This window comes from Tamandua tetradactyla, chromosome 3 (genome assembly GCF_023851605.1).
Source record: "Tamandua tetradactyla isolate mTamTet1 chromosome 3, mTamTet1.pri, whole genome shotgun sequence".
In the NCBI taxonomy this organism is placed as follows: Eukaryota; Metazoa; Chordata; class Mammalia; order Pilosa; family Myrmecophagidae; genus Tamandua; species Tamandua tetradactyla.
The window spans coordinates 93,401,491-93,415,792 of record NC_135329.1 but is presented as its reverse complement, the minus strand read 5'-3'; the positions used below and the strand labels follow the sequence as shown (position 1 = coordinate 93,415,792).

Below are 14,302 nucleotides of genomic sequence, written 5' to 3'. Positions count from 1 at the left end.
CCTACCGTTCACTGCGGGGGGGAAGGTCCCGCCCACTGGACACCTGACCTTTGCCCGGAAACTCAGCGTGTCCATTGGCCTTCCCACTTCCGCCCGTGGCGGCCTTGCTCCTCGGGCTGCCGTACTTCCGGCCGCCCACGTCCACTGCTCCTAGAGAAGGTGCGGTTTCTCCTGGGCTAAGGACTTTCACACCACAGGACAGAATATAATGGTGACCAGAAGGCAGAAGGAGGTGAGTGTGAAGGTTGAGTAGACCTGACAAAGTATTCTGGAGTTTTTTGGCAGGGCGGCTCCAGCGTTATGAGCTGGTCCCCTCAAAACGTGACTCGTGGGCGGAGAGAGGGCAAGGGCAGAAGCGTTCCAGAGGTGAAGCTGAGACGAGTTAACAACTAAAGGGTTGGAGGAAAGGGAAAAGCAAAAGGGGAAGAAACGAAGAAGACGGAAATGTCTAACTAGGTATTGGGTGTTCCTTAAAAGGGGGAGAATTTTGGAAGAGGGGTAGGAAGATAATGAGTGTGAATTGGGACATGGGATTTTATGTCTTGACTCACAGTCAACCTCTCAGACGCCTCATTGAGGAATCACGGGGCCCGTCCGATGAGGAAGGATTGTGATTGTCTCTGTATTTCTCTATATTTCTTAGCTCCTGCCTTCGTTTCCGTAACATGGGCTGGCATTAAATTCAGAAGATTACAAGAAGTAACCACACCCTTGATTCATTTTACTAAGGTAGGTGTTGTGTGTATGCCATGTCTTTTAAATATAAATATAATTATTAATGAAATACTAATTGTAAAACCCCAGTGGATAAACCACCTTATTTTGTTAAGTTGCTATCTGTGGTGGTTAGAAGGTGTGTATCCCAGATAAACATGTTCTTTTGATGAGGTTACTTCACATGCGGTGTTGCCCAATAATGCTATTATTGAAGGCCTTATAGGGGAGGTCACAGAGAGAAAAGAGGGCCACAAAGAGGAGGAGTCAGAAGCTGAAAGTCAGTAGAACTGGAAGTAGATGGGACAGGCCAGAGTGATAGAGGAGCCTAGGACAAAAGATCATGGACAGCCAGTCCCAGAACTACCAGTCTTTGAAAAGAAAGCAAAACCTTGATGATGCCTTTGTTTGGACTTCTCCTAGTCTCAAAACTGTAAGCCAGTAAATGGGTTGTGGAAGCCAACCCATTGCATGGTAGTTGGTTTAGTCACCAAAGAACTAAAATACCATCTTCCTATTTTATACAGGTCTGTGCAGTTTGCTTCAGGGACTGCATTTAATGTTTGGCAATAGTCAATTTTAAAGATGTTCCTCTGGCACTAAGATGCGTTAATTATGCTGTATTATTAATAGCTTTTATTAAAGCCAATTTTAAATTAAAAAATTTTGTAATGATTTCATAATTAGGATATACTTATTCGCACTATACCATTAAAACAATCCAAGAATGTATACATAAAAATAATATTGGGTGGTGCGATGGTGGCTCAGTGGCAGAATTCTCACTTGCCATGCCAGAGACCTGGATTCGATTCTTGGAGCCTGCCCATGCAAAAAAAAAAAAAAAAAAAAAAAATCTATTATCACTCTAACACCCAGTAACCAGTAGAAGCATCTGGGGTGTATATTTTCACACCTTCCTCCATGTTCATACAAACTTATACACCATGCATACACAAAATTGGTTGGCCAGTTTTGTAAAAATGGGAAACATGCTTTGCTCAGTAAACAATAAACCATGAACAGACTTACAAATAAGATACGTAGACCTAATCCATTTTTTATTAGAGAGATTGTGAGGTTACAAAATAATCATGTATAAAATACAGGATTCCTGTATACCACTCCACCAACAACACCTTAGATGAAAGAACTTTTGAAAAATAGTTGTATTTTTCAACAGTAATTACGTTTGTTATAATTGATGAAACCTTATTAAAATAGTTCTTTCATCCATTATTTACATTAGGTGTATTTTTCCCCCATATACTACCCTACTATTACCTCTTTGTATTAGTATAGTACATTGTTATTCATGAAACACTTCTCATGCTTGTGTTATTAAGTATAGTCCATTGTTTACAATATGGTCCATTTTGTTATACAGTCTTGTATTTGATTTGTATTCAAACATGAAGTTCCCCTTTTAACCATGTTCATTTATATATTTCAGTGCTTTTGTTTACACTAACAATAATATACTACCATTATCACCATCTACTTTGAAACCTTTACCATCAGCCCAAATAGAAATTCTGTATAGACTAAGCCTCAACTTCCCATTCTCTAACTCCAATCTGCGTGCTGGTAAACCTATATTATAGATTTTTGGCTCTGTGAGTTTGCTTATTATAATTAGTTTATACAGCAGGATCATTCAGTATTTGTCCTTTTGGATCACTCAACATGTCCTCACAGTTCATCCGTGTTCTTGCATGCATTAGGAATTCATTGATTTTTACTACTGAACAATATTCCTTTGTATGTATATACCATGTTTTGTTTATTGATTCATCATTTAGTGAACACTTGGGTTACTTCCATCTTTTGACAATTGTAAAAGATAATCACTCAATGAATATTTGTGTTCAGGTCTGTTTAGGTCCCAGCTTTCAGTTCATCTGAATATATACTTAATAGCAGGATTGCTGGATCATATGGCAGTTCCATACTTGACTACCTGAGAATTGCCAAATTGCCACAGTGGCTGCGCCATTTTACATTCCCATCAGCAATAAATGAGTGTTCCTATTTCTCCATATCCCGCCCAGCACTTGTAGTTTTCTGTTTTTAAAATTTTGGCCATTCTACTGTGGAAATATCTCACTGTGGTTTTGATTTGCACTTCGCTAATATCCACTGAAGTTGAGCATCTTTTCTTGTGCTTTTTTAGCCATTTGTATTTCCTGTTTGGAGAAATGGCTATTCAAGTCTTTTGCCCATTTTGTTTGTGTTCTTATTGTTAAGTTGTAGAATTTCTTTCTATATTCTAGATATTAAACCTTTATCAGATATATGGTTTCCATTATTTTTTCCCATTGAGTAAGTTGTCTTTTCACTTTCTTAAAGTCCTTTGATGCACAAAGGTTTTTAATTTTAAGGAGGTCCTATTCATACATATTTTGTTGCTTGTTCTTTATGTGTAAAGTCAAAGAAACCATGGCCTGGCTTGACTTTTTTTCTAATACCTAGGCATCTAATTATCTTGATGAGTTAACTTTGAAAGTTAGTTCTTTCTCTTGCTTATGGTTTATTTTGATGTATAATAAAAAAATAATACCTATTACTTTGTGTTAAGGCTTTGTGTTAAGGCTCTTATTTGATGTTGTATTTAACTTATTCTAGAACTTTACAATTGCCCACGTTTAACTGATCATCATTTTGCAGGTCTCTTTTTTAAAAAAATATTTTTAGTGAGAAATCTTCACACACATATAGTCCCTCCACAGTATACAATCAGTGGCTCACAACATCATCACATAGTTGTGTATTCATCACTATGAATATTTTTAATACACTTTCATCACTCCAGAAAAAGAAGTAAAAAGAAAAAACTCATATATCCCATACCGCTCCCTCTCACTGACCACTAATACTTTAATCCACCCAATTTATTTTACCCATCTCCCTTATTATTTATTTATATAGTTTTAAGGCCATGAGAATGTCCACATTAAGGCACCAACAAGAGGTTACCTTCCCTCAGGAAAGGCTGATGCCTATCAGCTGAGAATGCACGTGGCTGGCATCTGATGGTCCTTGTTTGTGGTTCCATTGCTTCTAGCTTCTGATGCCAGTAGTTTCCTCTGTAAGCATCTGTGGGCCTTCACTTAGCTCTTCCAAGATACAACTCTAAGTTCTGGCCTGATTGTGCTATCCATTTCTGAATTTTTACAGTCAGTCCTTTCACACAGTGTGTGATCCTTCAGTACCATAGGCCCAATCTTAACCCTCTTTCTAACTCCTGATGACCTGGGTTCTTAACTTTAACTCTTGATGAATTCTCCCTTTTATTAATATATGGTGTCCTTCTTTGTCTCTTTTAATTGTTTAATTCTCAGAGTTCATTCAATAATATTAGTTCATATTAGTGAGAGTATACATTATTTGTTCTTTTGTTTCTTGCTAATTTCACTCAGCATAATATCTTAAAGGTTGATCCACATTGTTACATGCTCAATATTATTTTATTTTTTAATTATTTAATTATTTTACACTTGAAGTCTAATTTGTTGGGTATTAGTATGCCTACACCTGCTCTTTCCTGGTTGTTGTTTGTATGAAATATCTTTTTCCAGCCTTTCACTTTCAAACATTGTGTCCTTGGTTTAAAATGAGTCTCTTGTAAACAGCATATAGATGGGTCCTGTTTTTTAATCCATTTGACCAGGCTATGTCTTTTGACTGGGAGTTTAGTACATTAACATTTATTGTTATTACTGGAAAGGCAGTACTTTCTTCTAGTATTTTGTCTTTTGGATTTTATATGCCATATCTTTTTTTTTTCCTCTCTTTTTACCCTTACTGATTAACCTTCTTTCTGTACTCATCTCTAAACCTCTCCCTCTCTCCTGTCTTTTTCTATCTACCTGTAGTGCTCCCATTAGTATTACTTCCAGAACAGCTTTTTTTTGTTCACAAACTCTGTCAGGGTCTGCTTGTCTCAAAATATTTTCAACTCTCCTGCATTCTTGAAGGGAAATTTTGATGGGTTTAGTATCCATGGTTGGCAGTTTTTCTCTTTCCATGTCTTAAATATGTCATACCACTGCCTACTCACATGCCTCCATGGTTTCTGCTGAGAAATCCACATGTAGTGGATGGATGTAATAGAAAACTTTTTTCTTGCTGCTTTCAGAAAACTCTCTTTGTCTTTAACATTTGACAGTCTGGTTAGTCATGGAGTAGGTATATTTAGATCTGTTCTGTTTGGAGTACCCTCTGCTTCTTGGATCTGTAATTTTATGTCTTCTATAGGATTTGGGAATTTTTCGGTGATTGTTTCCTCCATTACTCTTTCTGTCCCTTTTCCCTTCTCTTCTCCTTCTGAGACACCTATAATAGGTATATAGATGTGTTTCATATTGTCATTCAGTTCCATAACTCCCTACTCATATTTTTCGATTCCTTTCCCTATCTGTTCTCTTGTGTGTAGGATTTCAGATATTTTGTCCTCTGGTTCACTAATCCTTTCTTCTGCCTCTTCAAATTTGCTGTTGGATGTCTCCATTGTGTTTTTCATCATTTCTGTTATGCCTTTCATCCCCATAATTTCTGCCATTTGTTTTTCAGGCTTTCAAGTATTTCTTATGATCACCCAATGGCTTTTTTATATTGTTCATCTCTTTTGCTTTATCTTCATTCAGCTCATTTTTTTAATTTACAGAAGATTTGTTTGAACATCTTTAATTAGTTGTTGCAACTCCTCTATCTCGTTTGAAGTGTTCATTTGTTCCTCTGACTGAGCCAAATCCTCATGCTTCCTAGTATGACTTGTGATATTTTGTTGGTGTCTAAGCATCTGATTTCCTTGATTAATTTATTCTGTAGCTTGTTTTCTTTTTTTTTCTTTTTTTATTATTTTTTTATTAATTAAAAAAAGAATTAACAAAACAATTAGAAATCATTCCAATCTACATGTACAATCAGTAATTCTTAATAACATCACATAGTTGCATATTCATCATTTCTTAGTACATTTGCATCAATTTAGAAAAAGAAATAAAAAGACAACAGAATAAGAATTAAAACAATAATAGAAAGAAAAAAAAAAAAACAAAAACAAAAAACCTATACCTCACATGCAGCTTCATTCAGTGTTTTAACATAATTGCATTACAATTGGGTAGTATTGTGCTGTCCATTTCTGAGTTTTTATATCCAGTCCCGTTGTACAGTCTGTATCCCTTCAGCTCCAATTATCCCTTCTCTCTCTCTCTTTTTTTTTAATTAACGGAAAAAAAGAAATTAACCCAACATTTAGAGATCATACCATTCTACATATGCAATCATTAATTCTTAACATCATCACATAGATGCATGATCATCATTTCTTAGTACATTTGCATTGGTTTAGAAGAACTAGCAACATAACCGAAAAAGATATAGAATGTTAATATAGAGAAAAAAATAAAAGTAACAATAGTAAAATCAAAACAAAACAAAACAAAAACCTATAGCTCAGATGCAGCTTCATTCAGTGTTTTAACATGATTACTTTACAATTAGGTATTATTGTGCTGTCCATTTTTGAGTTTTTGTATCTAGTCCTGTTACACCGTCTGTATCCCTTCAACTCCAATTGGCCATTATCTTACCCTGTTTCTACCTCCTGCTGGACTCTGTTATCAAGGACATATTCCAAATTTATTCTCGAATGTCTGTTCACATCAGTGGGACCATACAGTATTTGTCCTTTAGTTTTTGGCTAGACTCACTCAGCATAATGTTCTCTAGGTCCATCCATGTTATTACATGCTTCATAAGTTTATCCTGTCTTAAAGCTGCATAGTATTCCATCGTATGTATATACCACAGTTTGTTTAGCCACTCTTCTGTTGATGGAGATTTCGGCTGTTTCCATCTCTTTGCAATTGTAAATAACGCTGCTATAAACATTGGTGTGCAAATGTCCGTTTGTGTCTTTGCCCTTAAGTCCTTTGAGTATATTCCCAGCAATGGTATTGCTGGGTCGTATGGCAATTCTATATTCAGCTTTTTGAGGAACCGCCAAACTGCCTTCCACAGTGGTTGCACCATTTGACATTCCCACCAACAGTGGATAAGTGTGCCTCTTTCTCCGCATCCTCTCCAGCACTTGTCATTTTCTGTTTTGTTGATAAAGGCCATTCTGGTGGGTGTGAGATGATATCTCATTGTGGTTTTGATTTGCATTTCTCTAATGGCCAGGGACATTGAGCATCTCTTCATGTGCCTTTTGGCCATTTGTATTTCCTCTTCTGGTAGGTGTCTGTTCAAGTCTTTTTCCCATTTTGTAATTGGGTTGGCTGTCTTTTTGTTGTTGAGATGAACAATCTCTTTATAAATTCTGGATACTAGACCTTTATCTGATATATCATTTCCAAATATTGTCTCCTATTGTGAAGGCTGTCTTTCTACTTTCTTGATGAAGTTCTTTGATGCACAAAAGTGTTTAATTTTGAGGAGTTCCCATTTATTTATTTCCTTCTTCAGTGCTCTTGCTTTAGGTTTAAGGTCCATAAAACCGCCTCCAGTTGTAAGATCCATAAGATATCTCCCAACATTTTCCTCTAACTGTTTTATGGTCTTAGACCTAATGTTTAGATCTTTGATCCATTTTGAGTTAACTTTTGTATAGGGTGTGAGAGATGGGTCTTCTTTCATTCTTTTGCATATGGATATCCAGTTCTCTAGGCACCATTTATTGAAGAGACTGTTCTGTCCCAGGTGAGTTGGCTTGACTGCCTTATCAAAGATCAAATGTCCATAGATGAGAGGGTCTATATCTGAGCACTCTATTTGATTCCATTGGTCGATATATCTATCTTTATGCCAGTACCATGCTGTTTTGACCACTGTGGCTTCATTATATGCCTTAAAGTCAGGCAGCGCGAGACCTCCAGCTTCGTTTTTTTTTCCTCAAGATGTTTTTAGCAATTCGGGGCACCCTGCCCTTCCAGATAAATTTGCTTATTGGTTTTTCTATTTCTGAAAAATAAGTTGTTGGGATTTTGATTGGTATTGCATTGAATCTGTAAATCAATTTAGGTAGGATTGACATCTTAACTATATTTAGTCTTCCAATCTATGAACATGGTATGCCCTTCCATCTATTTATGTCTTCTGTGATTTCTTTTAGCAGTTTTTTGTAGTTTTCTTTATATAGGTTTTTTGTCTCTTTAGTTAAATTTATTCCTAGGTATTTTATTCTTTTAGTTGCAATTGTAAATGGGATTCGTTTCTTGATTTCCCCCTCAGCTTGTTCATTACTAGTGTATAGAAATGCAACAGATTTTTGAATGTTGATCTTGTAACCTGCTACTTTGCTGTACTCATTTATTAGCTCTAGTAGTTTCGTTGTGGATTTTTCCGGGTTTTCGACGTATAGTATCATATCGTCTGCAAACAGTGATAGTTTTACTTCTTCCTTTCCAATTTTGATGCCTTGTATTTCTTTTTCTTGTCTAATTGCTCTGGCTAGAACCTCCAACACAATGTTGAATAATAGTGGTGATAGTGGACATCCTTGTCTTGTTCCTGATCTTAGGGGGAAAGTTTTCAATTTTTCCCCATTGAGGATGATATTAGCTGTGGGTTTTTCATATATTCCCTCTATCATTTTAAGGAAGTTCCCTTGTATTCCTATCTTTTGAAGTGTTTTCAACAGGAAAGGATGTTGAATCTTGTCGAATGCCTTCTCTGCATCAATTGAGATGATCATGTGATTTTTCTGCTTTGATTTGTTGATATGGTGTATTACATTAATTGATTTTCTTATGTTGAACCATCCTTGCATACCTGGGATGAATCCTACTTGGTCATGATGTATAATTCTTTTAATGTGTTGTTGGATACGATTTGCTAGAATTTTATTGAGGATTTTTGCATCTATATTCATTAGAGAGATTGGTCTGTAGTTTTCTTTTTTTGTAATATCTTTGCCTGGTTTTGGTATGAGGGTGATGTTGGCTTCATAGAATGAATTAGGCAGTTTTCCCTCCACTTCGATTTTTTTGAAGAGTTTGAGGAGAATTGGTACTAATTCTTTCTGGAACGTTTGGTAGAATTCACATGTGAAGCCATCTGGTCCTGGACTTTTCTTTTTAGGAATCTTTTGAATGACTAATTCAATTTCTTTACTTGTGATTGGTTTGTTGAGGTCATCTATGTCTTCTTGAGTCAAAGTTGGTTGTTCATGTCTTTCCAGGAACCTGTCCATTTCATCTAAATTGTTGTATTTATTAGCGTAAAGTTGTTCATAGTATCCTGTTATTACCTCCTTTATTTCTGTGAGGTCAGTAGTTATGTCTCCTCTTCCATTTCTGATCTTATTTATTTGCATCCTCTCTCTTCTTCTTTTTGTCAATCTTGATAAGGGCCCACCAATCTTATTGATATTCTCATAGAACCAACTTCTGGTCTTATTGATTTTCTCTACTGTTTTCATATTTTCAATTTCATTTATTTCTGCTCTGATCTTTGTTATTTCTTTCCTTTTGCTTGCTTTGGGATTAGTTTGCTGTTCTTTCTCCAGTTATTCCAAGTGAACAGTTAATTCCTGCATTTTTGCCTTTTCTTCTTTTCTGATATAGGCATTTAGGGCAATAAATTTCCCTCTTAGCACTGCCTTTGCTGCGTCCCATAGGTTTTGATATGTTGTGTTTTCGTTTTCATTTGCCTCGAGGTATTTACTAATTTCTCTTGCAATTTCTTCTTTGACCCACTTGTTGTTTAAGAGTGTGTTGTTGAGCCTCCAGGTATTTGTGAATTTTCTGGCATTCCGCCTATTATTGATTTCCAACTTCATTCCTTTATGATCCGAGAAAGTGTTGTGTATGATTTCAATCTTTTTAAATTTGTTAAGACTTGCTTTGTGACCCAGCATATGGTCTATCTTTGAGAATGATCCATGAGCACTTGAGAAAAAGGTGTATCCTGCTGTTGTGAGATGTAATGTCCTATAAATGTCTGTTAAGTCTAGCTCCTTTATAGTAATATTCAGATTCTCTATTTCTTTATTGATCCTCTGTCTAGATGTTCTGTCCATTGATGAGAGTGGGGAATTGAAGTCTCCAACTATTATGTTATTTGTGTCTATTTCCCTTTTCAGTGTTTGCAGTGTATTCCTCACGTATTTTGGGGCATTCTGGTTCGGTGCGTAAATATTTATGATTGTTATGTCTTCTTGTTTAATTGTTCCTTTTATTAGTATATAGTGTCCTCTTTTGTCTCTTTTAACTGTTTTACATTTGAAGTCTAACTTGTTGGATATTAGTATAGCCACTCCTGCTCTTTTCTGGTTCTTATTTGCATGAAATATCTTTTCCCAACCTTTCACTTTCAACCTATGTTTATCTTTGGGTCTAAGATGTGTTTCCTGTAGACAGCATATAGAAGGATCCTGTTTTTTAATCCATTCTACCAATCTATGTCTTTTGATTGGGGAATTCAGTCCATTAACATTTAGTGTTATTACTGTTTGGATAATATTTTCCTCTGCCATTTTGCCTTTTGTATTATATATATCATATCTGACTTTCCTTCTTTCTACACTCTTCTCCATACCTCTCTCTTCTGTCTTTTCGGTTCTGACTCTAGTGCTCCCTTTAGTATTTCTTGCAGAGCTGGTCTCTTGGTCACAAATTCTCTCAGTGACTTTTTGTCTGAGAATGTTTTAATTTCTCCCTCATTTTTGAAGGACAATTTTGCTGGATATAGGAGTCTTGGTTGGCAGTTTTTCTCTTTTAGTAATTTAAGTATATCATCCCACTGTCTTCTAGCTTCCATGGTTTCTGCTGAGAAATCTACACATAGTCTTATTGGGTTTCCCTTGTATGTGATGGATTGTTTTTCTCTTGCTGCTTTCAAGATCCTCTCTTTCTCTTTGACCTCTGACATTCTAACTAGTAAGTGTCTTGGAGATCGCCTATTTGGGTCTAATCTCTTTGGGGTGCGCTGCACTTCTTGGATCTGTAATTTTAGGTCTTTCATAAGAGTTGGGAAATTTTCAGTGAAAATTTCTTCCATTAGTTTTTCTCCTCCTTTTCCCTTCTCTTCTCCTTCTGGGACACCCACAACACATATATTTGTGCGGTTCATATTGTCCTTGAGTTCCCTGATACCCTGTTCAAATTTTTCCATTCTTTTCCCGATAGTTTCTGTTTGTTTTTGGAATTCAGATGTTTCATCCTCCAAATCACTAATTCTATCTTCTGTCTCTTTGAATCTATCATTGTAGGTATCCATTGTTTTTTCTATCTTTTCTACTTTGTCCTTCACTTCCATAAGTTCTGTGATTTGTTTTTTCAGTTTTTCTATTTCTTCTTTATGTTCAGCCCATGTCTTCTTCATGTCCTCCCTCAATGTATCGATTTCGTTTTTGAAGAGGTTTTCCATTTCTGTTCGTATATTCAGCATTAGTTGTCTCAGCTCCTGTATCTCATTTGAACTATTGGTTTGTTCCTTTGACTGGGCCATATTTTCAATTATTTGAGCGTGATCCGTTATCTTCTGTTGGCGTCTGCACATTTAGACAGATTTCCCTGGGTGTTGGATCCAAAAGTTTGGAAGATTTTTCTGTGAAATCTCTGGGTTCTGTTTTTCTTATCCTGCCCAGTAGGTGGCGCTCGTGGCACACGTTTGTCTGCGGGTCCCACCAGTAAAAGGTGCTGTGGGACCTTAAACTTTGGAAAACTCTCGCCGTCCGGGAGGTTCGCTAGCCGAAGCGGTTTGAGCCGGCCCAGGGTCTGAACGCAGGGAGGGTTGCTGGCCGCCGCAGCCGGGGAAAGAGCCCATCCGAATTTCCTAGTCGGCCCTGGGCGACAAGCGTGGCGGGAGGGCGCCAGTGGCAGCGGCCCACCCGGGAGAGTGCACGTTCCCCGGGAGTCACGGGTTTGGAAGGGGCCTCCCCCACTCGTCACCGTTCTCCGCGGCCTGGGGATTTCTGATCCAATTCTCTCAGTTGGTCCGGGGAGCCGCGCGTGGTGTGGGCGCCATCCGCCTTGGTTTCAGGGGACCACCTCTCCAATTCTCCCAGCCGGCCCGGGAAGGGGGAAGGGAGTGACTCCGGCCGCTTGCCGCCCCGCCCGGTGAGGCCCGCGCGCCTCAGTGATCTTACCCGAGCTGCTTCTCTTAGCCAGCCAGCCGTTCCAGGATAGGGTACGCTGTCTTTTTTATCTCTGTTGTGGCTTTGGGCACTTTCTGTATCGTTTCTACTCCCCTAGTAGCTGTCCTGGAGAAGAAACTAAGATCCGCGCGTCTTACTAAGCCGCCATCTTCCAGGAAGTCCTGTTTTCTTTTTTTACCTAGATTTTTCTTGTTGCTTGGCTTTGTGCTCTATCTATTCTTTGATATTCAGTTCAACTTATTCTAGACATCTAGCATAGCTTCTTTTTGATTGATTATAATTTTTAAGCTCTTGTTTTTCTGTTTCTTGCCCTACCTGTATAGAACATTTTTAGAGGAGGGTTTCTCCAGATATGATTGACTTCAGTCAGATTTTCCGAGACGAGACAGGCTCAGGTCTCAGGAAGAGTGTGATCTGTATGAAGTTTCCCTTAGGATGAGACCCATCAGTTTGCCAGACTTTCCTGTGTAGCCTCTTGAATTTGTTCTTTTTTATACTGCCCAGCAGGTGGTGCTTGTCAGCCCACTACTCCTCACCTGTGTAAAGTGGTGTGGTGCCTTTAATTCTCAGCAGATCCAGTCCCTGACAGAGGTGTCCTTGAGATAGAGGCTGAGATAAAAGGCAGGTTTAAGCTGTTTCCGTTTTCCAACCCCTGGGATCTGAATTATCCTAATGAGAGCCAACAATTGTGCTGGGTCCTGCCTCATATTTTCTTGGGAAAGATACACCCTATAGGGAATTATCTCCTAGTTACTTTGTTTCTCAGACATACCTTAACTCCACCTTGCCTGGGTCAGTGCTAACAGTTTAAAATGCCTGAGGCTTTCTTTAATGGGCTGCTAAAAAAAAGGTTACTACTATCCTTTTCAGAGACAGTCCCCAGTCCCCTGGTTTTACCAATCAAGAGCTGGAGTTGGTATATGGCTCTGTGTGCCCCCTTTTTGGGGAGCACAGCTGTCTTCCAGTATTCTGAGCTCAGTTGACTCCAAAATCCTCTGTTTTTTTTCTTCAGCCCCCAACTCTGCCAAGAAAAACCTCAGGGTTCCTTTTGTGCTTTCTCTGGATTTATCTGTGCTCATAGCTTATATTCAGCAGTCCAGATTCATTGATTAAATTCACAGTTGGTGCTTGCTAGAGCTTCCTTATGTTGCTCCTGGTAGAGTCTACTTCTTTTTCCCACAGGAAAGTGTCTCCTAAATAGCCTGCTGTGCACATGGTGTAGGGGAACCAGCCTCCACAATTTGGAAGACTTTACTCTTCTGAGCTGTGATTTCAGCCCTTCCAACTGTTCCAGACTGGTGTATTAAGTGTGTTCAGTCACTGAAGTACCCCTCCACACACATACCATGCTGCTTTTGTTTTTTTGTGTGTGTGTGTGCATCAAAGGCTTTAATTGCACTGGGTTTTAAAACAGACATTGAGTAGAACTAAAGAATATTTATAAAATATGTATAAGGTAAAAAAATATAAAAAATACTTCTATTCTTAAAAGGCAGTTTAATATAAAGAATATTAGTGTTACCTTGAAATCCTTGCTTTGCTGCTCCTGGATTTTTTTCCCATTCCCTATCTCTTCAGAGATATTTTAAATTTTGTGTTTATTATTCCTCTGATTTTTTTAAATAGTTTTACTGCATATGTTTATATTCCTAACAGCATATTATTTACTTTTGACCTTTATATAAATGGATTCATTCTGAATGTGTTCTGCAACTTACTTTGTTCCCTCAATGTTAGATTCTTGAAATTAGTTCATGTTAATGCATGTGATTGTAGTTTGTTCATTTGCATTCCTATAAGGGGCCCTGTTATGTAAATATTCCATTATTAATTCATCCATGACATTCTTGTTGTGCATTTGGGTTGTTGCTAGTTTTATGTTCTTAGACGCAGTACCATTGGGAAGTTTCTTGTCCATTTCTCCTGGAGCAATGTGCAGGAATTTCTCTAGAATAAATACCTAAGCATGGGGGTGTGAGGGTAGGTCAGTGGTAGAATTCACCTCTGCCATGTGGGCAACCCGGGTTCGATTCCTAGCCCATGCACTCTGCCCTCCTCAAAAAAAACATGAACAGACAAGCAAACAAACAAATGAAAAACCAAACAAAAACAAAAATTCAACAAATGGTGCTGCAATAAGGAAATACTCACATGGAAAAAGAAGGAAATGTGAACCCTGCCATACAGCATACAAAAAAAAAAATACCTGGGCCTGGAATTGCTGGATCATAGCGTATGCATATGATGCATGCAAATTTTAAAAATTTAACTTTTTACAATAATACAAAATTACATTGCTAAGGAGGTCTTACCAATTTTTGTTTTGCACTGGTGGAGATTGCCAGTGTCTGACTTTATTGGTGTAAAGTTTTCATTTTAAAGTAATATATGTACACTGAAATAAGTTAGGAAAAAACAGTCACAAAACAAATTTTAGAAAACGCATGTCCCATAGAATGATAGATAATGACAATATTTTAG

At 37.6% G+C, this 14,302-nt stretch overlaps 1 long non-coding RNA gene across 2 annotated transcripts in view; it reads left to right on the top strand.

Moving 5' to 3' along the window:
* The first annotated feature begins 21 nt into the window (after positions 1 to 21).
* The window catches only part of LOC143677511 (uncharacterized), a 109,683-nt gene continuing 95,402 nt past the window's right edge, over positions 22 to 14,302 (top strand). For both annotated transcript variants that reach the window (XR_013172638.1, XR_013172637.1), the window contains exons 1-2: positions 22 to 232; positions 644 to 729. This is a non-coding gene — a long non-coding RNA (uncharacterized LOC143677511). The remainder of the gene's footprint in view (positions 233 to 643; positions 730 to 14,302) is intronic.